Source organism: Notamacropus eugenii, chromosome 6 (genome assembly GCF_028372415.1).
Source record: "Notamacropus eugenii isolate mMacEug1 chromosome 6, mMacEug1.pri_v2, whole genome shotgun sequence".
NCBI lineage: Eukaryota > Metazoa > Chordata > Mammalia > Diprotodontia > Macropodidae > Notamacropus > Notamacropus eugenii.
In genome coordinates, this window is record NC_092877.1 from 273726447 (window position 1) to 273749239 (window position 22793).

Genomic DNA, 22793 nt, shown 5'->3' on the forward strand with positions numbered 1-22793 from the left:
ATGTATGTTAATAACTATTTCAAGATAATTTGTTTCCTTTTTAATTTAAAAGCAGTATTTGGGATAAGAATGCATAGCTTCACCAAACTGGAAAAGAGAGCCATGACACCACCAGGTTAAGAACCCCTAACTAGAGTGTTTCTAAAAGAGGTAGTCATGTGGCATAGTAGAAAAATTTTCAGTTAAGAGACTAGAGACTAAATGGACATGTCCCAGCTCTGCCACTAAATAGCTGGGTAAACACTGAAGTGTTGAATTAGTCAATTTAATTAAAAAAGCATGATAAACATATACCATAGCATTAAGGCACACAGGATGTTAGTGGGCACTGCCTTAATGAAGAATACAAACTATTAAGTTCTTTCACCTTTCTGGGCTTCCTCACCTATAAAAAGAACAAAGGTGTTGGATTATGCTTTATTTGGCATTGGATTTAATTAAAGCAAACACCTGAGGATTCACAGGAAACTGGTACTTGGGAAGATAGTGCAAACCTGAGTATTAATATTATGTGACATAGGAAGCAGGCCAAAAAAAACCTAAACCCAACAACATATGGACAGATAGACACAAAGCAACTCATATAGCTGGACGGGGTCATAGGATGGGTACATGTGTATAGAGGCAAAGATTTTGGGAAGAACATAAGCAGGGCCCTGAACGTGGAAGTTTTATACCCTAAAAGTGGATTTGTTTGAGAGCAAGTAAATGAGGCCAGATATGGGAGGGGACATTTCTAATCAGACCCAGGTGTGGTGAGGAAATTCCCAAGGTTACTTAACGATATCAGACACTGGTGGGGCAGAGGGAATTGCCTTATTGGGACCACACATTATATGAGGGTTTAAATTGAGCATCTGAGACAACAGGAAAGGAGGGACTCACAAGTTGCTGCAGTCAGCCAGGAGTCTTCTCCAATCAAAACTTGTGATCGTTAAATTCTTTGATACAAGGGCAGAATGGGTCTGGACAGTGGAAAAGTACACACTGTCGTTGCTCCTAACTTTTACGGGCATTAAGACCACTTGGAGTAATGGTCTTTGTATTAGCATCCTGTTATTATAACTGCAAAATCAAACACTATATTTCAAAAATCACAAATATCACAGATTGGAAGAATAATTCTGAGCCCTTCTGACTTTAACATTAATTAGCACCTGTAAGGGTGAGGGACCAGTACAATAAGTAACAAGAAATGAATAAAGAAATAGAAAGATTAGATGAAGTAGAAGACCGGAAGTTGGGAAGACCTGAGTGTGAATTCAGATTCAAAGATTTGCTAACTGTATGACCCTGGACAACTCAACCTCTTTAACCCTTTTATTTCTCTTCTTTAAATGAGAGTAATAGTAGCACCTATCTGAAAGATCTGTTATAAGAATTGAAGCATTATATATATATGTTATATAAAGGGTTAGAGATTATAACAGTGATTTAATTGCTGTAGGGAGCTCACAGTGAGACACTTCTGTCTCAGCAGCATTTTTCTCTGCAATTTATAGTCTTAAAGAGATCTAAGAAGTGGAGGCTTGTCTGAAGTTATACAGCAGGATGTATCAGAGGTGGACTAGCAAGCTGGCCTTCGTTGCCAACTCTGTATGAACTACACTGGGTGATGATCATGAGCATAAGGTTGAGGATGATGATAAAGAAAAAGGAGAAGGAGAAGCTCCCAGGCTCAAAAACAAAATACTCATGGACAGACACAAGGAACTTATAAAACATCTCATTTCCTCCTTAATATTCCCTTTCGTCTTGGCTTATCACTCTGAGCTTACGTGGTTTTCCTCGTATCTGTTTCCCTTGTGGATGTCTTTTTCTCCTACAGAATCATACATGTTGGCATTCCCTTGAGAAACCTATGACATACCCTCTTGTCCAAAAGGCAAAAAATAAGGAAAAATAAACCAAAAAGTGCAATGCAACGTAAATCATGCCTAATAGGACCACAAGTCCATATGTTTCGAACCAATTGAGACCTTAAAAGCCTGCCCACTCTTTATACAGATGAAGGGAGAGGAGCTGACTACTTATATCTTTTTATCTCACTCATACAATAATTCACTTTCTCTTTTTTGTTTCCTTTCACACATTGGCTAGTGCAAAATAGTGCCTTTACCCAGGGCCAGGATATATAGCAGGGACTCTGGATTGCTCTTTATATCCCCTATTCCCATGTATACGTAGAATGTCCTGCTTTACATCTGGGGAGCAGGTCTTTAGGTATGTCATCAGTATACTCTCACCTTCACAAGGAGAAAGGGGGAATTGGCAGTACTTTTATGAAAAAGCCTGATTGCCAGCTTCCTTGTTTCTGCTAATGCTTCATACAAACCGACCTAATATTGATACAGCAGTCAGTGTTTTGGCCTTGTCTGCTAGTTTTTCAAACCAGTTGACCTTACTCTTAAGAATTTTTTTTAATAACTTACCTACATTTTTTTCCTTCTTTAACTTCAGGCCATTGTTCTGTGTCCTTCTATCTTCTGACACTGTGAATGATGTCCTTCTTTCCGTTGCGTGGTTACCTTGAAGGTATTTATAGACCAGGTTCATATCCCCCTGAGTGTTCTCTTTAGTGTTATCTCTTCAGTTTCAACATTTCTTATCCTTTGGACCTCAAACTTTATCATATTTGTGCTGCTTTATATTCTGAGAAGTTTTGTATATCTTTCTACCCACTGAGAACACCAAGTACAGCATTTAAAAAAATATCTAAAATGGGTCACACCAGGAGAGAGACTGTTGCTTTTAATGTTTAAGTATCAATTCTTGTCCACCCCTTTACCCCTACCCCAAATAGTTTGTTCGTTAGGGAATGAATGGCATTGGCATTCTTCCCCTAGGGTATTAAACACTTTTCTGTATTTTAGTACTTATTTTCCTTGACTTCCTCAGATGTTCTGAACTTTAAAAAGTTTTAATTATCTTTGAATTTGTGATATTTGCTACGAGTTAGCATCAGAGGGAGTGGCATTATAGATATTTTAGCAAGGACCAGCTAGAATGAGAAGTGTATATTAGGCTCTCTCCTTTTGGAGACTGTACAAAAAATGCATTTGCCTTGGTCCTCATTAGGCAACAAGAAATCAACCTTTAGAAAAGAAGTGTAGCACTTTTACCAACATTTCCTCCCCCCGCTCTGTATGTTTTACACAAAAATGAAGATAAGACTAGATTAAACAGATTTTTATACAAGTAACTTGTATTTACCTATTTGTCTTTGAGGTTATTATGTTTTCGTCACTATTAGGTATTAAAATTTTTTTTCTTTGTGTGATTTTTTTACATGCTATACAAGCCTTAATTCCCCAATATTCACTTTGGTTGTAGATGACAAGAAATAATACCTCAATTTTATACATCATAGAGACCAGAGACTTAGAACTGGAGAAAACCTCAAAGATCATATAGTCCTACTAACTCATTTGACAAATGTGGAAACTGAGGCACAGAGAAGTTGAATGACTTGGCCCAGGTCACACTGGTCACAAGTAGCAGAACTGGGATTTGAACCAAAGCCCTTTGACTTCAAACCAATTGTTTTTCAAAGTACGCATTGTGCTTCAAGAAACTAGAGTAAGTAAAGAAATGAGGTATTTCTGAGACTTCCATGTCCATGATCTCTGGGTCTGTCATCAAATTATATGCCCACACATTAATATTGTAGCTAGATGGAGCAACAGATAAAGTTCCAGGAATGAAGTCAGGAATACTCATTTTCCTGAGTTCAAATCTGGCCTCAGATACTTACTAGCTATGTGACCCTGGGGGGCAAGACACTTAACCCTGTTTGCCTCATCTTTCTCATCTATAAAATGAACTGGAAAAGGAAATGACACATTACTCCATCATCTTATCCAAGAAAAACCCAAATGATTGTACAAAGAGTCAGGTGTAACTGAAACAACTGAACAACAACAAAACAGAATTTATATTATTTTTATTCATGGCAATAGTAGTAGCAGTTATATCAAATATTCACTTTGAGGATTTTTAAAAAGGAATATGGGAGGTTCCTTATCAAGCTGTAATATTTTCTTTTAGGTGAGTGGAGTTTGTGTACATGATATAGAAATGTCCACAATTCTTTATGTGTTTTACTAATGAATGGAAACATAGACATTCATAATCCCTTCTAATGCCCACTCCCAAAAAGTTAATTGAATGTGGATATGTAAATTGCTGGGATAACTGATCTCAATCAAAATAAAGATGGCATCCGGTGATGATATGTTGGGGTGGATTTGGGAAGGTAGTAATCATTCAAAACAGTTCAGCTGGACAATCTTCAGACTTTCGGTCATACCAATTCACTGAGTGATGAAAATGGACACTTTGTCTCTCAAATTACTCCAAAGTATATAATAGTTATTTTTTTTCCTTCTCTTAAATCTTTCCTGAAAGCAAGGATAATGGTTAAATGGACTTGCAAGGGCATTCTTATCACAGAGAATGAATACAGAACAAAAATAACAGTGAAACATAAAACAGCTAAGTGACCTAGTAAACTATTGTTCCCATTTATCAATAAAGTTTAAAAAAAATTTTCTGGGTAAATTAAAAAAATAAATTCCACTTAGCTCTTATGGTCACAGTTTAGCTAAATATTTAGAAATATTTTATAAACCTTCAAGAAACATTCCTTAAAATTTCACACATATTTTGTCACTTGATACGCAGAGTGATCTAAGGGAGATGAAAGGGAACTGACCTTGGAGTCAAAAAACCTTCACTTTAATCGGCACTCTGATACTTCCTAGCTTTGAGATTGTAGACAAGTCACTAAATTTCCCTGAGCCTTAACTGATTCATCTGTAAAATGGATATAGTAATATTTGCACCATCTGTTTCATAGAACTGTTAGTAGGGAGAATGCTGTGCAAACCATTAGATTGTATCTACATATGACTAGTTTTATGCCCAGTTTTTATAAATTCAGATAATTCACAGGATTTAAAAACTGAGGACCAGAGGAAATTTATGATCTGCTGGGTCTATACAAGGAAATTCTAGTAGATTCAGAATTTTAAAAAGGTATCCATTTTTTTTTTCAGTTTTTCCCCTTATGAGACTCCTCATGAACATAGTCAATATCTTTCTGTATCTTCCTCTTAATATACATTCAAAACTACAAAACTTGCCTATCTCAAAATAAGAAAATCCATTAAAATCTTCTTATAAGACTGATAAGATGTTATTATTGATATCATAAAGACTTACCCCATCACATATTTGTGGATTTCAAATTATTTTCAGAGTTTTTATATTTCAGTGTTATTTTAAACCCAAAACTGTATCCCATGATCATAAATAATCTATTTTTTTGTAATTAGTAATTAATGGTGAAGTTTATAGTCTCTTTAAAAATATATTAAAATATGATTAAAATAAAACTCTACCTAAACTGAAATCTCTATACAGGATGTCCCAAAAGTCTTAGAGTGGCTTTAAGTTATAAGGTGCTTAAGCCTGCAGCTTATAGAAAGCTTAAAACTTACTAAGAATTTTGAGACACCTTTTATGATAAACACTCAATAATTATTTGTTGAATGATGCAGTGAATAATTTGAGGAGCCCTGGTGATTCAAAATTCATAGTCCTTGGTGTTTTGCATTTCAAATTAAGATTTTACTGTAAATATTCTTTGGTGTAAATATTAATTCTTCTGAGAGAAACTAGGCACCTATGAATGAATATCTAATAAATGCCACATAATTTGAACAATTTTCCTGTTTTAGCAAAATATAATGTATGTGAAGTCTTTTTTACTAAGTTTCACAAACTGACAGGAAATTATGTGATTTTGAAAGTAAATATATTAATAATTAACCAATGATGTGAGACTATCCCGGGGAGACAAAAAGTAAGAAGAACATTATTTTAGATGAAGCTAGATATTCTTTCACATGTTCTAGTCAGAATAAAAATGCTTATTATATGATCACATAGTATTTTATACTACCCAAGTAAATAAGAATTTATTAAGTGCTAGCATGTGCCAGGTCAGATACTACCTGATGAAGGTACAAATATAAGCAAGAAGAAAAATCACCCCCGTCCTCAAGGAGCTTATATTCTTGCAACTGGGGAAAGAGCACATACATTACAAGAAAACTGAAAAGCAGGTAAGGGAGAGGTATGATGTTGGGATGAGGGAGAAGCATGATGGAGAAAGTAAACTGTGAAGCTCAGAGAGAAATGAATGCAAAGCTAGTTTGGACACTTTCCTTAAAATGGAGGTTCTGGAAGAAGCCAACCAATTAGAGGTAGGGATCATCAAGCAGAGAAGATTTCTATGGTGAGAGACCCAGGGACGGAGGAAACTTCTTGGGCATAATGGAGAAATTCCAGAGAGTGAAGAGTACATCATCCCATTCATTTTTAGCCAACACAATAGTCACCAAAATTTCAAGTGACAATATCAAAAATAAACAACTAGAGAGGACAGAAAAGGTTAAACATGCATGGTGCCATTGATTTCTTCAAAATTTTTTGTCCTTTTTTGCTAAACAAAGCTGAGTTTTGAAAAAGAGTTTTTATGTTTACATATGTTGGTAGAGAATAATAATGATAGTAAACAGCTTAATGTGGTATTTTAAAGTTTGCCAGTGGGTATATGGAAAATATATGCCACAAATCACACATGTAATATATTTGTTTATTTTACATATGTGTGTATATTCTAAAATTTCACTTAACTGATACTGACTAAAATTCATATTTATTTTCCTGTATTACTTAGAAGAAACATAGTCCTGGAAACTATACCTAGATTTGCTTTACAAAGACAAATTCTCTTCTCATTAGCTATTCGTATATGATGCATATTCACATATGCATGTCACATATTCTTATCTTATATGTAAAATTAATTTGAACCTCAGCATAGCCATAGGAGGTAATACTACAGGTTTTGTTTCCATTTTGGAGCTTAGGAAACTGAGGCTCATCATGGTTATCTTATTTATCCATGTTCACACAGATAATAAGCTTTGGAGTCAGTACTGCCTTATTTACTCCAGTTCTAAAACCCTATCCATTACCTATGCAATTCTGCTTCCCTGTATGTACCTTATGTGTACCATACGGTACATAGTTATGTTTTATAACAAGAAATTCATGTCCCTAGATACTATTTAAAGCGCTGCTTTTAGGCTAATATGCTCCATTCATGTTAATAAAAGGAAAATCAAATAGTTTAAAATAGCTAATGTCTTCTGGGTTCAACATGTATATCTTCAAAGATTCTTCTGTTAGGTCAACCAAACAGCAGTTAAAAACAGACTAAGCAACTGTTCTTTGTTCTCATGTGGCTCAGTCCAAAGCTTTAAGAGGACTGTGTTTCAGAAAAGAACTTTCTAGAGAATAATGTAATGTCAGTGTTAGTTACAAACATGAGGAAAACCAGCCATGGTAATAATATCAAGACCCAATTCTGCTTTTCTTGAGCATCAGAATTTAATCAGCAGGGAAAAGAAAGACAAAAAAATCTCTTTACTTTTCAGAGGAAAAACATCCAAACAGCCTACTGGTAAAGTCAGACTGAATATTTTTCTACTTCTGCTTACTTCTTTCTTGCCAAAATAAATGCCAATTCTTTCAACAGAAAGTCAGCCTGAGGACTACAAGATTGCAAAGAGCTTGCATCAATCTCTATCCATTCATTTTTTTTTAAATAAACAATAGTAATCACAGAGTCTCAGAGTTGGAAAAATTCTCAGAGGCCATCTAGTCCAAGCCAAACCTGAACAAGAATTCCCCATACTACAAACCTGACTAGTGGTCATCCAGGCTTTGCTTGAAGACCTCTAGCAAGGGAGAATCTACTACCTCCTGAGGAAGTCTCTTTCACTTTTGGACAGGTATGGTATTTTTTTTAGGAAGACTTTTTTTTAATATCAAGCTTGAAAGTGCTTCTTTACATTTACTATCTATGGCTTCTAATTCTACCCTCAGGAGCCAAGAAAAACAGATCTAATCCCTCTTCCACATGCCAGCCACTTGGATACTTCTTATCTTTCCTCCCTCTCCATAGTCTTCTCTTCTGTAGTCCAAACAGCTCCAGGTTTCTTAGCTAGTCCTCATATTATACCATATGAGTGCCCAGCACTCTCACCATTCTGGTCCTTTTGGTGTCTTCTAGTTTGTTAAATTCTTCCTAAAATGTGGATATCCCACAAATGACCACAATACTCCATTTGTAATCTGACTGAGGCACAGGTCTGTGGAATTATAAACTTTCTCAATTTTCTCTCAATGCAGTCCAATGCGGGTGGGTATGAATTTGAAAAGGTTAAGGGACCCACTTATAATCTTATAGTTAGTAAGTGTGGAAGGCAGAATTCAAATCCAGATTTCTTCTGACTACAATTCTTAATGCAACATTCTGTCTCTTAGTTAGATGACGATCATGGGGCAAATACCCAGATGACTAGCAGCTATGTCCCTGAGACTGGGTGAATTTCTGGGTAAGTTGAATGGCTATATGCAGGGAAATTCTAATTTCTTCCTAAGGAAAGCAGAGAAAAAGTGGACTCAGAGGCTGCTGACCAATAGTTTTACAAGTCTAGTCTGCCTTGATAACCTTGCAGTGAATTATAAAATAAAATCACCTATTGATCATTTTCATTTTTGATTTAATTGCCTTAGTATCACAGTTTTGGAAACCTAAGCCCATGTTATTGTAATATGAAATAATTTTTATACTGCCTTCTACAATATTAAGTGTTCTTACTTTAGGAGGCATTGGGAGATAAAATGTTGACTATGATCAAAATTGTCAAAACTCAGTTGTGTTTATAATGTATTATATAAGGTTCTTTAGGCAGTAAAAGAGAGAATGCCATGGACTTTATGGCATACTATTTGAAACAAGTTCAGTTTTTAATATCCATCAATATCAAATTCTCATGAAATTGTGCAAATAACAAAACCACATTTTTTTTTCCATTTCTTTATACAAGTTAGGTAGAACCAGTCATGGTCATATCTGCAAAAAAAGGTACTTATATAATTTTTCAGACTGGATACATGAACTCATGCTATACATTTTGCCTTTACACAAAGATGAAGTAGTACCTAGGAATATTATACCATAATCTTTTCATTTGCTACTCAGTAAAAACTGGTTACCCAAAAGTAACTTACATATTCTTGCACAGAGAACTAGTAGAGCTCAGCCACAATTTTCTAATACTTCTTCTTGAAAGCAATTTGGTTACCATGGGTTCTCTTGCCTTTATAAAATATAAAAGAAACACATAGCTCCAGAAAGCCTTCTTTGAGGAAAATGCTGAAAACCAATTTAACTTAGTCCCTTTATTTTTAGCATTAATGGAGGAAGATGCTAATATCTGGTTAAAAAGGTTTGAACCCAAGGGTTATGGAAGGGATAGGTTTAGGGTGAATCATTACTTATGGTATGGCTCATAGGAAATAAAATTACTTGCAAGATCATTACAAACAACAATCTCAGTGTATAGATGAGAAAATGGAGATACAGAAGGTCACTCAGAGAGTACTAGCAATAATAGCTAGCACTTATATCGGGCCTTGAGGTTTGCAAACCATTTTACACATATCTTATTTGAACTTCACAGCTATCATGCAGAGTAGTTATTAATATTATCTCCACTTTATAGATGAAGAAATGAAGGCTGAGAAAGGTTAAGTGACTTGTATAATGTCTCACATAGCTAGCAAGGATGTGAGAAGGGATTTAATTTTCAAATCTGCTGAACCCCAAGATCAACATCCTATTCACTATGCAACCCAGCTGCTTCTCACATCTGGTATTTGTATCTATGTCCTTTGACTGATCCAGGGCTCTCTGCCCACTCTTCCACTCTGATATTTCCCAACTACTAGGGACATTGTGATTTATGAAATGTTTATTTTCAGTGGTACTATCTGCCCTCAAACGTTCACCTCAGGTGTCTAAGTAGCTTATTTTTTAACTATCTTTCCTTCACATCCTTCTATCCCACATTGCATCATGCCAACTGGACCTTATCTCCATCATGCTCTTATCACTACTATACCTTACTTAAAATCTTCTTATTACTTCAGAGCTAAAGTAATTTAGCTATGCTCATATGACAATGGGAAAGGATAGGGACCCTTGCCCTGTCCCCACAACCTCTCACATGACCTATACATTTTAGAAACAACAGCCAGTTGCTGTTAACTCATTTGTGACTTTAATGGAGGACAACTTAAGGCAGTTAGTTATTTTGAGCAAATGTTCTTTTTCAGATGAACTTCTCAAGTCATATAATATAGGTCACCAAATACTTTGCATTATGTCCTGGATGTGATCAGGAACAGAGTGTAAAGGAGTCATTTGTAACAGGTTTTCTGCAATACTGTGGTTGCTTTTTCTACCAAAATCTAATAATAGCCACTCTCTTCTGAGACCAGAAAGATTGCTAAGTATTCTCCTCCTTTAATACTATCTCTCTCTCTTGGCTTAGGAAAGGGGTTGATTGAGTTAAAAAGAGCACATCAGAACAGAGAATCCTGGCACTAAAATAGGTAAATGATTCTACCCTGACTTTTTTATTTTTCCATTTAAACTTGCAGAGAATATCTTCCCAGAACGTTAGTTTTTCTGAATATATTCTGATTACTGCCTGGACTCTTTGTAGATTTCCCTTTGTGCGTTGACTACAGCAAATTCTGAACAGATGTGTAGCAGGAGGAGTACGTCATTACTGAACGTAAAGTTTTGTTGTTCGATGCGTTGCAAGATGCTTAACATTACTGTTGAAAAAGGAAAAAAAGTCCCTAAAATGAATAGCAAATGTATGCTGCCATGATCATGATCGTGTGAAAAATGGTGTCTTCCTATTGCTGAAAGGAATCATAAGTCCTGAGAATTTATATGCATCCACTGTAAACAGTAGGACAGTAAAAATTTATTCATTAGAGCCTTCCATTTCAAGCTACAGCTGTTTGTTCAATTTAAGCATTTACTGTAAATGGAACAAAAAAAAGAAGAATGGGAGAGACATAAGAAGGAAAGAAAGAGGGAAGGGAGGAAGGAAGGGAGGAAGGAAGGAAGGAAGGAAGGAAGGAAGGAAGGAAGGAAGGAAGGAAGGAAGGAAGGAAGGAAGGAAGAGAAGAAGAAGAAAATATGAGGAATGAAAAGAGAAAAAAGAATCTTTGGAGGCAAAGGGTCTGGATTCAAATTGTGGCTTTTCACTTATCCCATATGAGCTATTGCTAAAAATCACTTAACCCCAATTTGTTCATCAGTAAAATGAAAACATTGTACTAAATGGCTTCCACTCTAAATCAATGAACCTATCATCTTATGATAAACAGTAATTTACTAACAAGTGAATTGACTAGTCTTTCTCCCTCCTCCCCTTTTCCCATTCAGTTTTAGTCTTTGTCCCTTTCAGGTCTTTCTCTCAATCTTCATTTTGTATAACTCTTTTTTTTTCTAATTCACCTATCTTTGACAACTACCCCAGAGAGTTTTAAGACCTTTGCTAATCTTGGGGAATAAAAGCATACGTGTTTTAATTTTCTGTTCAAATGAAAACTTTAGGACAAGAATATTATATATAGCACCTTTTTTCCATTTATTTTAATGAACTAAGATTTCAATCTTTTTATTTAACCTAAAAAAGTTAATAAATTCAAATCCTTATATAGGTATTTTTTACCTATTTACATTGTGAGTATGCTCCATGATGAGAGGAAAGCTACTTTTCCTTTAGTGGCAGCAGCAATAATATCAATAATAACATCAAATTCTCATAACCTTTAAATTACATAGAGCAAAAAGAGACTTGCAAAATAGTGAGACCTTATGGAAGAGACCAAAGTCATATGAAAATCAAAAGGCATCTTCATAATCCTGTCTTCTCCTTGAGTTATACAAACAATATGTTTCAGAATCAAGATATGAATTCAGGTCTTCATGACTTTAAGGCTAGCCCTCCATACTTCCCAGGAACTTAATTAATTCATTAAATAAGTAAATGGATGATTGAATATATTCAAGCATCTTTTATCCGTAGATATCAGGAGGCTTATTGCAAGTATATAAGCAGATGAATATTTGTAGACTCTTTTTATTCATTCAGCATATGAGCACTAAATACATTCAAACTGTCAAAGGAAAAACACTCCCCTAATTCTTCTCTACTTTCCCATTTAACAATCATATATAGGGCTTAAATCAGACACTTGTGACAAACAGCAACATTTTAAAATAACTACAATCAAACAGTGAATGAGATTTGTGGGTTATGAAGACATCCTAAAGCAAAATTATCAGGTACTTTATTTTGAATTTCCGTCCATTTGTTTGACATCTTTTAGAAAGAGCTTTAACCCAGAACAAGATTTGCTCATGTATTATGATGTTAAGACAACTGTTTCTCAGGTCCTTTGTAGAGGAAAAAATTGTCTTATTTAAGTCTGTTGGTTTTTTTTTTTTTTTTTTGGAAAGAGAGATAGTGGAAATAAGAGGAATAATTTGGCTGTAGAAAACATGGTAGTCTTATGCATATCTGGTCCAGCAAGGATACAGACTGGTTTATTAGGGTTACAGCACCCCCTCAAAGGGACTACTAAGCAATAAATAATCAAACAATGATTACAGCAGGACCCTGAAATTTATCACTACTAGGACAATGAGTTGGGAAATTAATATTCAAGTTTCTTTAGAACATGATATCTTCAAAGGCTCTCATTTGCCATTTGACCTTTCACCTCTGCATTGGCATTATCTATTTAAACAATAGGCAGCATCTTCCCAAACTCCATCGTTCTAGTGTTGCTACAACAGCATAGGCAGACATTACCCTTGCTCAGCATTCTTGGACTTTGGAGTTTCACAAGATTGATGTTAAAGAAAAAGAAGCAGAAAAGGAGAGACAAGACAACAAAAACATTTCCAATATAACCACTGCAAGTTTAGTCTAGACTCCATATGGCCAGCTGGGGCTAGTGGGCACCATCTTGCCATAATGCTGGCCTCAGCTGACATTTTTGTCTTGCGAATTGCTTTCAAGAAATATGCCTCTTCTTCTATTGTGTCATCAGCTCTTCCAGCTGACAAACAGAAAGGTGTATGTGTAGGAACTCAACCCAGAAGTGAATCATACAAAGTTAGAGACTAGACAGAAGATATCTGTATATGGTGAAGTTTTTATGAGATCTTCCAGGGAGAGGCAGAGAAAATCTACACATGCTCCAAGGGGTGAGAGAGTGAGGAAAGGTGCTGTTATACTTCTGTCATTGTTGGTATTGTGTATAAATGTGGTACCTCAAATGAGAAATAATATTATGTCATAGTAAATTTTAGGTGATGTGATACTCAAGAAAATCCATTCCTATAAAGATACATAATTTACAATTTCAATTGTATTCAATAAACATTAAGTGCCTACCATGTGCCAGGCACTGTGCTAAGTCCTAAGAAAAACATGACAGTCCCTGCCTTCAAGAAGCTTAAAATCTAATGGGGGAAGTTAACACATAAAAGGAAGCTGGAAGGGGTGTAAGGAAGAAGCTATCAGAGGGTATGGTGTGGGTTAGAGCAAAGCCAAACAGACTAGGAGTCCTCTATAAAGGAAGACTTTCAGAGAAGGTTAGTGGTCTGTCTTCCAGCCACTGAATCAGAGTAGAGAGGCAACCTAGAGGGGGAAGTGAGAAGGTGTGGAGCATCATAACCTGAATCAAATAAACAGTAATGAGATATCAGGTGATCTGCTGATTCTGGGGGTGGAGGGAAACATGGTGTTCAGTGGAATTGAAGCCAAGCAGAGCTGCTGATGAAAAGATGTCACAAGGGGACATTTCATGATATGGACAAATACAGACTCAGCCAATAAAAAGGAGGTAGTCATTGTAACTGGAATGTTTTGTGGAACAGATGGATTTTTAGTAGGCTTTTTGGCGGAGGCAGTTGCTGTTTCTATGATAGATTTTTTTTTCCTGAGTATTAGTTTATAGCTCAGTTGTTTTCATTTGAGTAGGACAAAAACATTACAAGGGAACAGTGGGGGTTAAATGCAATATTTGAAGATCCAGTTCAAATAAGGGCAAACCTATTAACATAGAATATTTTACTGATTGTAGATGCCGCATATTATCCTTTCTCCATAGTTAGCTATTCTTTAATTCAAAAAGAAAAATGTGTGTGTGTGTGTGTGTGTGTGTGTGTGTGTGTGTAGGGGTGCATTTGATCATGATGGACAGCATTAACATTTTTAAAGTCTTCTAAATTTTCTTTTTTCCTAAAAACATGACCAAGCAATGCTAATGTTATATCTCACGTCTAGAAAAACTGAAATCAAATTATAGTTAAAAGAGAATGACTGAGCAAGATTTAATTCTGTTTCTTTCTTGAGGTGATCTTTAAAAAAAAAAAAGACCTTGTGTTGAACTTTGTGAGTAGAGGCTTGTGTATTCTGCAGCATCTGTAAAGGGACTGTTGGGTACATCTTCTGAGCTTTAGATTCTAGAGCTTCAACAGGCATTTTTTTTTGCATTGACCAAAACTAAAGTCCCCAAACAAGCAAGGATGAAATAGGAAATGTAGACTAGAATACAAACTAATCCATCCCTGAGGTGGCCTAACTCATTCTAAGTATCCTCCTGTGATAAGGGAGAAAGCAGTTACCAGCATGTTTCACCAGGGGTTTTGTTGAAGTGAAGAACCTAATTCAGTCCCACGAGTCTCATGTGGATATTGGATGATCTTTATATTCCACAAGAATTGCAAAATGTGACATTTACCCTCTGCAAATCACAACCACAGTTAAGTCAGGGAAATTGAACTCATTTGTTTATTTTTTTTCCACTTGAAAGGGAATGACTATGACATAAAAATTACATTGCTAGGAAAAACTGAAACATAACTGATGACTTGTCCTTGATTTTCCCAGAATTTCTTGCCTAGTATTTTAACTGAATAAATCTTTAGCTAAAGCAAAATTTTATTTGCAAATACTCAATACTAACCCATACCTATACTTAAAAATATTATATTTTCTTGTCTTGTTTTTAAAATTACCTCATTAATGTTAGTATCTGGAACTGTAAAGATCTCTTAACTAATTTGAAATGCTATTGAATGATTTACACTATTATATCTCTTAAGGAATGTCTTTAGATTTCTTGAAAGACATATGGATGAGAAGCACTTTGTTGAGGGGGAAAGATTGCCTAATTATATGGCAAGAACAAAGGATGTTAGGGGGCTAGCCCAAGTGTTCCACTATTATTAGTGACATATCAAGACATTGGGAAAGGCCTCTATCATGCTGGCTGGATCCCTGTATAGGCGTCAGTGGACTGTATCATTGGCCAGAGCATCTAAATCCATTAGATTATAGATCCATTTGAGTATTCTGTATTTTAAAAAGACTGTATGTTTACTATTGTTTAATTTGTGGTCAGTTCTATATCCTTAGCATAATAAAATTTAATTATGCTTATCATTATGCTGTCATCACCTACAAGATGATCACTTGTATAAAATTTATTTAGGAACATCTCATATCCCCTTTCTTGACTTGAGTGGGCAGCCAGGACTACAACATTTTCCATTTTTCTTAACCCTTGATAAATATCTGGAGTTGTTATTCTTTAGGTAGAGTAGAAAAGTGACCTCCATCAATTACACTCCCAAGAGATGCCTATCTAATACATTGCAATAACCACCTTTGATCCCATGGGCATTTCACATTGAACAGGAAGTCTTGACATAGACTTCAGAGGTCTCCTTTCCACATGGAATTTAGGGTCAGCATACTTCCTCCTCTTCTTTCCCCAGTGGATGGCTTCACACATGCTTGAAAAAGTAAAATTGATCCTCTAAACTGAAATGTAAGGAGGCTTTCAAATACAGATATGAAACCAAAGAAAAGTCAGCGAAAATCTGCATGTGTGTGATATTAACATTTTTTTGTAAGTGAGAATTCATAACTATTTTGAAGGGGGAAAAAGCAGTCAATAGTGACATTTGATCATCATGTTCTTTCTCCTTTATTAGTGTATACAATTTTGTAATTGATTGGACTTTAAATTCAAAGGAGGTAGCCTTGTAGTTTTAACCATTTTAAAAATATATCTTCTAGTAATCCACAATGCCTCACACAAAATAATAGGTGCTTAATAAAAGTTTTGGAATGAATAAATGGTAAAAGCATCACATTTGCTATTCAATGAACTTTCAGGCCATTGGTAGGTTGTAGTTGCATGTTCTTTTACACAAATATTGAGGGGAAAAAAGGAGAGAAGAAAATGAATTAAAATCTATGTCATTCTTGGTTCTAGGACTCTTTGTCTTTTGACAGTTTAAGTTAAACTTGTAGGTATCAGTTTGCAGCACAGTGTACTTGGAATTAGGCACACGGTGCTTGTTAACAGTAACAAGGCTTGTTAATCTAAATCTCTGCAGACCTAGCTGAAAATATCCTTCCGTGCATAGGTGCAGCAAATAATGAACATATTCCCTCTACACGTTTTGTTTAGCACAAGCTGTGCTTTCCTTCTTCTCTACAAAATGTTGGCTATCTAGGGCAATCTACCACCCCCAGCCCCTGATTCCCCTCAACATTATGCAAGGTTATTTTTGCTCTATTAAAAGAATGTGGATAGGGGCCAGAGGAGAGCAGCTAAAATGATTAAAGGTTGGAACATAGAAACTCTAAAGAAAGATAGAGGAATTAGGATTGTTTGGCCTTAGGAAAGAAACTTCTGACTTAATAACAGTGTTCAATTATCTGACTGCTTATTATAATACCACATAGTAACTATCCATCTCCACTACAGACATAAAAAAATTATGCTTTAATTGAAGTAGAAATTATTTCAATTTAATATAAGTAAGGGTTCTCTGACCATAAGGATTCTGGAATGTGTTACCAGAGAAGAAAATGGGATCTCCAAACGTTGAATGGTTCAATAGAGACAACCCTCTGCCTCTAACCTCCTAGAGACTCATTCTCTCTCCCTGCTGCCCTGTAGTTCCACCAACTTGCTTTAAATGTAACCCAAGCAGAATCCCTACTGCCATTCCCTGCTGTATTTCAAAAAGTGTCTTGAGCCAGGATATTCACTGAGGTGAAGATTAACACAGGAACCATTTTACACATGGCCTCATGCTCTATGATTATATCACGTTTTTATTTTGAAAAGGAAGGGTGGAAATAATAGTTTGAAAACTCTGCAGCATGACAGTATTAATCTGTTTCTATGGAAGCAGTCCCCATTTGGATTCATAAAGATGGATTTGAGGATTCATTGTCCTGAGTCACATCCAGAAACATCTGCCTAAGTCAATAAGGAAATAGAACCATTTGACAAAAAGGTCAACATTTCAGGAGCAAAAACTGTAAACATCTCTGAAGAGAAAGCCCTTCGTGTACCTGCCTGTATAGAAAGCACTTTCTCTGTACCTCTGCTCCTTTACATTCTTTCTCCCTTGGGTGTTTACTTGTTTAAGCTGAAAAAGGAGAAAAAAATCTTCTAATTAAATTCAAGTACATTTGTCAGGTTTTAAAAGAAACAATAACCATGACATTTAGCTCACTGCAACACAAGAGGATCTGAGTACAAAAGAATTGAGCAAGATATGAGATTAAAGCCACATCTCTACCCAGCCATCAATTTGACTTTTTCTATCATCAGTGAGATTTGTTCAACCAATTAAGTGACTAATTTCTGTGCAATCCATGATATCAGCAATTCACCATTATAAGAGCTGAAATCACTGGATTGATTGGATTAAACTTAGTTGATGTTTGTCATTTACTTAGGAAAGTAAATATATCTAAATACTATTTCTAAATTTCAGCCATCATAAGAGTCAAGTCAAAAGTAGAAAAAGAAATGACCCCTAAGTCCCCTTCAAGCTCTGTGGAAGAAAAACAAAATAAAACAATACCAGTGAATATTGTTTTAAAACTGTCTATGTTGCTTTTCCAGAGACTGACAGGAGCCAGTACCAAATTTGGCATTAAGACTTATGTCAGCAGTTTAAAGTTTTCATTTTTCATGACAACTCTCATAAATCAGAGAACACTGTTTCTCTAAGATTAGGGATTTTTGTACTTTTGATTATAGCTATAACCCATTGCATGGTTATGCAAAAGAATCAGAACAGTTTTCTTAGATCTTCACCTAAATTTGGTAACACAAGAAAAAAAAAAGGTTAATTACTATCAACTACTTCCATTTTAACAGGGGAAAAGAGCAGCTGCATTTTATCTTCCACAGAGAAGTCTGTCAGTGCACTCTTGGGCCAAAAAGCATCATATGACTCCCACTCTTAATCTCCTTAGTAGGCCCCAAATTCAGTGAGTGATTTATAGCTACTCAATAACCTCACTTTCCTACTTCACACTCAGCAATACTGCTCTCCTTCAGGAGTTGACCTGCTCAGCCAGCGGTTTAGGTAAGATTGTGGTGGCTGGCTAGATTCCGAGAGTCCCTGGACTTCCATTATTTTGTAACATCAGGAATCATCCATTCTGAACGGCAACATCTGGCCTTGAAAATGGATATAATAACTAAACAAAACAATTGGAAAGTGAATTTGGCTCAGGCTTTAGTTACCAATGGCCACTTGGGGATGTTTGCAAATACTTGTGGGAATGTCTCTAATTATTAATTAGTGTGATATTTTCACTTTCCTATTCTAGATCATCTCAAAACATCCGGAATACCTTTGAGCCATAGGTCAAGCAAAGTTTTAATGGTTGGTTATATTTTGAGGACTTTATCCCATAATTCTAGCACCTTAAAATATTTTTCTTTTGAAATCCTTATTTTATTCATATGCATTTGCACATTTGTAGGATATCATATACATACTCATAAAAAAAACTGATTTTGCAAATTCAAATGGCATTAGTTGCACTGAGAAAAAGAGATATTAAGTCAAAGCAGAGTCTGCATTTCCTTCTGTCTTTGCAATTATGATTTATTACCAGAAAACGGAGTTGAAATCTAAAACTGATTTCCTGGGTTTACAGGGTTTAGCCAGCCATCTGCTTAGGAAAGGCAAATGTTGGGAAAATCCTGTTATTTAATGAGTCTGCTTCTTACTACTCTCCTAGAATTGCTTAGGTTTGTTTTTAAAAAAATATAATATGAACCAAAAAGTTCCCAGATTGGGATTTCTAGATTATAGAGGTAGGGATAAATATGTAGTTACCATGTGTAGTGAGATGAGAGTGTGGTGGTCATAGCAAAGGGACTTACTGGATGGCAGAACCAGTTCTCCAGAGGTCATAACCATGGCTTAGCCCAATGTCGAATGGAATATGCAACAATAAAATCTGGGACAATACTCTCATACAAAAAGTGATCCTACCTAGGAAGTAAGTTCCTTGAAGACACAGATTGCTCACATTAAAAATCTTTTCATGTCTAGTGCTTAGCATAAAATGAATGTGTAAGAAATGCTTGTTGATTGAATCCAAGTAATAATACTCTACCTCTACTGCTGAAGCCTAGGACTATAGCTCTTAGTTATTAACAGGATACAACTGTGCTCTTGTTTCAAGTTTTAGAGTCAGGCTACTCACTTAAAGCATCCTAACAAATATCACCTTTTCTTTTTTTCTATTCTCAGCAATATGGAAGCACTCTCTCAAGGGTTCTTATCTGTCAATGTGGGTCTATGTGTAGTTATATGATAGGTTGATGGATTCATCATTCAGTAAGTTAATCAATAAACTTTTTTAAACATCAGCTCTGTTCCAGGCACTGTACCAGTCACTGGGGATACAAATACAGAAGCGAAACATTCCCCATCATTGAGGAACTTCCAATTTAATACTTAGGACAGAACATTACTGTGATTTTTCTAGCAGGAGACAATGCTGTTCAATTCAGTTGCTGAACAACTCAGTTCACTACAAACTTCCATTGCTTTAAATGTTAGAATAGATGAATATAGTTAGGTTTTAAGGAATAGTCTGAGTGGTAAAATACCATGGACTTTTGCAAACCCCAGAATGTATTTTGCTGGGCATGTTTTTCTTCTGCAATATAAAGGAACTTTAACCTTAAGTCCTTTCATCTTTTCCCCCTCATATTTATAGATGTTTTCAATCCCTTTTCCTCTATATTTATCACAGTCCCTGTGGTTTAGGGGCTTTAAATCTCTCTGCCTTTACCCATTCCTGTCACACAAATGCTCATGCTCATTTTTAATTTCTTTTCCTTCTTTATCTTCTATGCTTTTCTTTCAAACTCCCTGCTATTTAAATTACCTATGTGTTTGTAGAATTCTTGCTTCACATGGGAAAAATTCTTAAATAATTTCACTTAGGATCATAGGATTATAGATTAAGAGACTTCAAAGGTCACTTAGTTCAATACTTTTTGGATGCTCCACTTTTTTTCAAAACATATACTATTTTTGGCTCCCATGGGATAAGGTTGTGGGAGAAGGACCAAAAGAGAGAATAATTTGAGCCAAATAAGGAAAAGAAGATCATGTAGATAATTTGGGGGATTGGAACCAGTGAAATGGTCAGAAGTTGAATTTTAGGAGGAGTAAGTTGAGATAAATTGAGGATAATTTGAAGATCTTAAGGCCCTGCAACTGCTTTTAGTTCTTCAAGGTGGCAAAAGAAACAAGTTCAATGACAAAGTGGATATTAAAAAAAAAGATTAAGGGAGATTAAAGAAGTTTAAGAGAAGAACCTGAAGAAGTAGACACACATAAGATAAGAATTACATAACTGGCAAGAAAGAGTATAGTAAGTAAGGATAAGTGCAACTATTATAAAAGTCAACAAAATTTTAGAGTAGATTTCAGGGTAGGGCAGATTGATAAAACAGGAAATTGGAGCAAGAATGAAAGGAAGAGGGTAAGACTGTGGCTAGGGAATAGTTGAGACCAAGGAATTTGATGACTAGACATAAAATGTGTTAACCACATGCTTATGGTTGGGTTGAAAACACCAACAAGTAATTTTAAGAAAGATGGCTAAAACTCACAGCTATTATGGAGAGTAAAGAAAATTGCACAATGACTTTAGGCAATGTTTATTTTTCTTCCATAATCAAATAACAACTATGTATGTTCAAAGTGTATGTGAATCTCACACTGGAAAACACTTTGAAGAGATTTAAAGAACACTCCTCCATGTTCTTGGTCAATAGGGAGAATGAAGGGTATCTGAGAATAAGATTACAATTTCTGTTTCACAGTTCTCAATGTAGAATTGACAGACTCTTGGCCAGAAATGGAGTATATTTAACAAAAACTGGTAAGAATGCATTTGCCAGGTGTCCTGTAAATCTATTATTAAGTGTTTTAAACTCTCAAGGACGAGGAAGAAAGAAAATTGTCAATATGTATCCTAAGAGTTAGATGCTATTGAGTATATCCACAAAGAAAAATAATACCTGAAATGCCCAGAAATTTACAGGACATGGAATCCAAGATAGGAGCCAATAGTAAAATACAAGATTTAGGAAAGAAAGATCCTAATTTGCAGGGATGGCAGAGGTGGATTTGATTTCATAGGTCTAGAATTAGGTAGTATGAAACTAGTTAAAATGGTGTTGGATGGGTATACTTTGTTCAAAAGAAATGGGATAGACAGAAGCTAGTAGAAGTGGAGTACCCTTTTATATTCAGCCGTTAGCCTTGTATATTCAGATGGTATACTCAAATGAAGAAGTCTAGGAACCAGAAAGGAAATGTGTGATGGAAAACATTTGGTAAAAGTCAGTGGAGGGAGAAATAGAAAGCATTGTTCTTAAAACAGATCACAATCCTAGATCAGAGCATGCATAACAGTGAAAGGGAACATCAGTAATACTTGCTGAATGTACTCTGCTAAAAAGAATATTTCAACAAATTCTTGATTTGTTCTAGTGATAATTTCATCTTTAAAATAATGGATGAAGTGGAAATTCTCTTACATATCTGAATCTCATTAATGGAGAGAAATTGGTTCCTGGGATAAAAGTGATAGAAAATTGAGGTAAAGTGGCCATGCCATTCCATAATTGGTGTTATACAAGAGGAAATATGGATATATTCTCACATGCACCCAAGATTTTAAGGAAGCATATTTTGAAGGATTCACAGTAAACAGGTAGGATTCCATTATGTAAAATATCTCAAGACAAGTCAACCCAGAGGGGTGGGGATGCTCAAAAATGAGATTCTGACAGCGGAAAACAGTTCTAGTAAGGACAAAAAATGGTATCTTTCTGAAGAAATGAATATAGATGAATAAGGAACTCAACAGCATACTTAGTTATTTTTTTAAAAAGAAAAAAGGTCCAAGAGATAAAAGCAACCGTATGTAATAGAGAATGAGTAGAAGACAGAAGAATGCTTAACAGAGACAGAGCTGAGCTTGGTTAGGAGAGATAAGCAAAACAAAAAGTTGTCATTTTTTAAAAACTATAATAGAAGAAAAATGAAGATCAAGGGAGGAATTGCAGTGTTACTTGGTAGATAGGTAGCTAGGATGAAGATTACTGAGAACAGCAAGAAGTCTGTGTAACTCAAATCAAATTTTGTTTGTTTTCTCTACAAAGGAGAATGACCTTTACACTGGAAATGACAAAAGGAAAAAAAGTGACTAGCAAGAGAATGATGCCCAAGATAAGTTGGAAGATAATAAAAGAGTAGCTAGTTGTCTTTAAACAATGTCAGTCACCAGCCCTAAATGAACCATAAACTCAAGTCCTGAAAGAACTGCCAAATGTGTTTGATGAACCTTTGCCAGTGATATTTGAAAAACATTATGGAAATGAGAAAGGAACTATAAGAGTGGAAAAGGGCAAAT

At 35.4% G+C, this 22793-nt stretch overlaps 1 protein-coding gene across 3 annotated transcripts in view; it reads left to right on the forward strand.

The window, feature by feature from the left end:
* Nucleotides 1–22793, forward strand: part of PCDH9 (protocadherin 9) — a 1077972-nt gene that overhangs the window by 916856 nt on the left and 138323 nt on the right. The gene's annotated exons all lie outside the window — the stretch shown is intronic.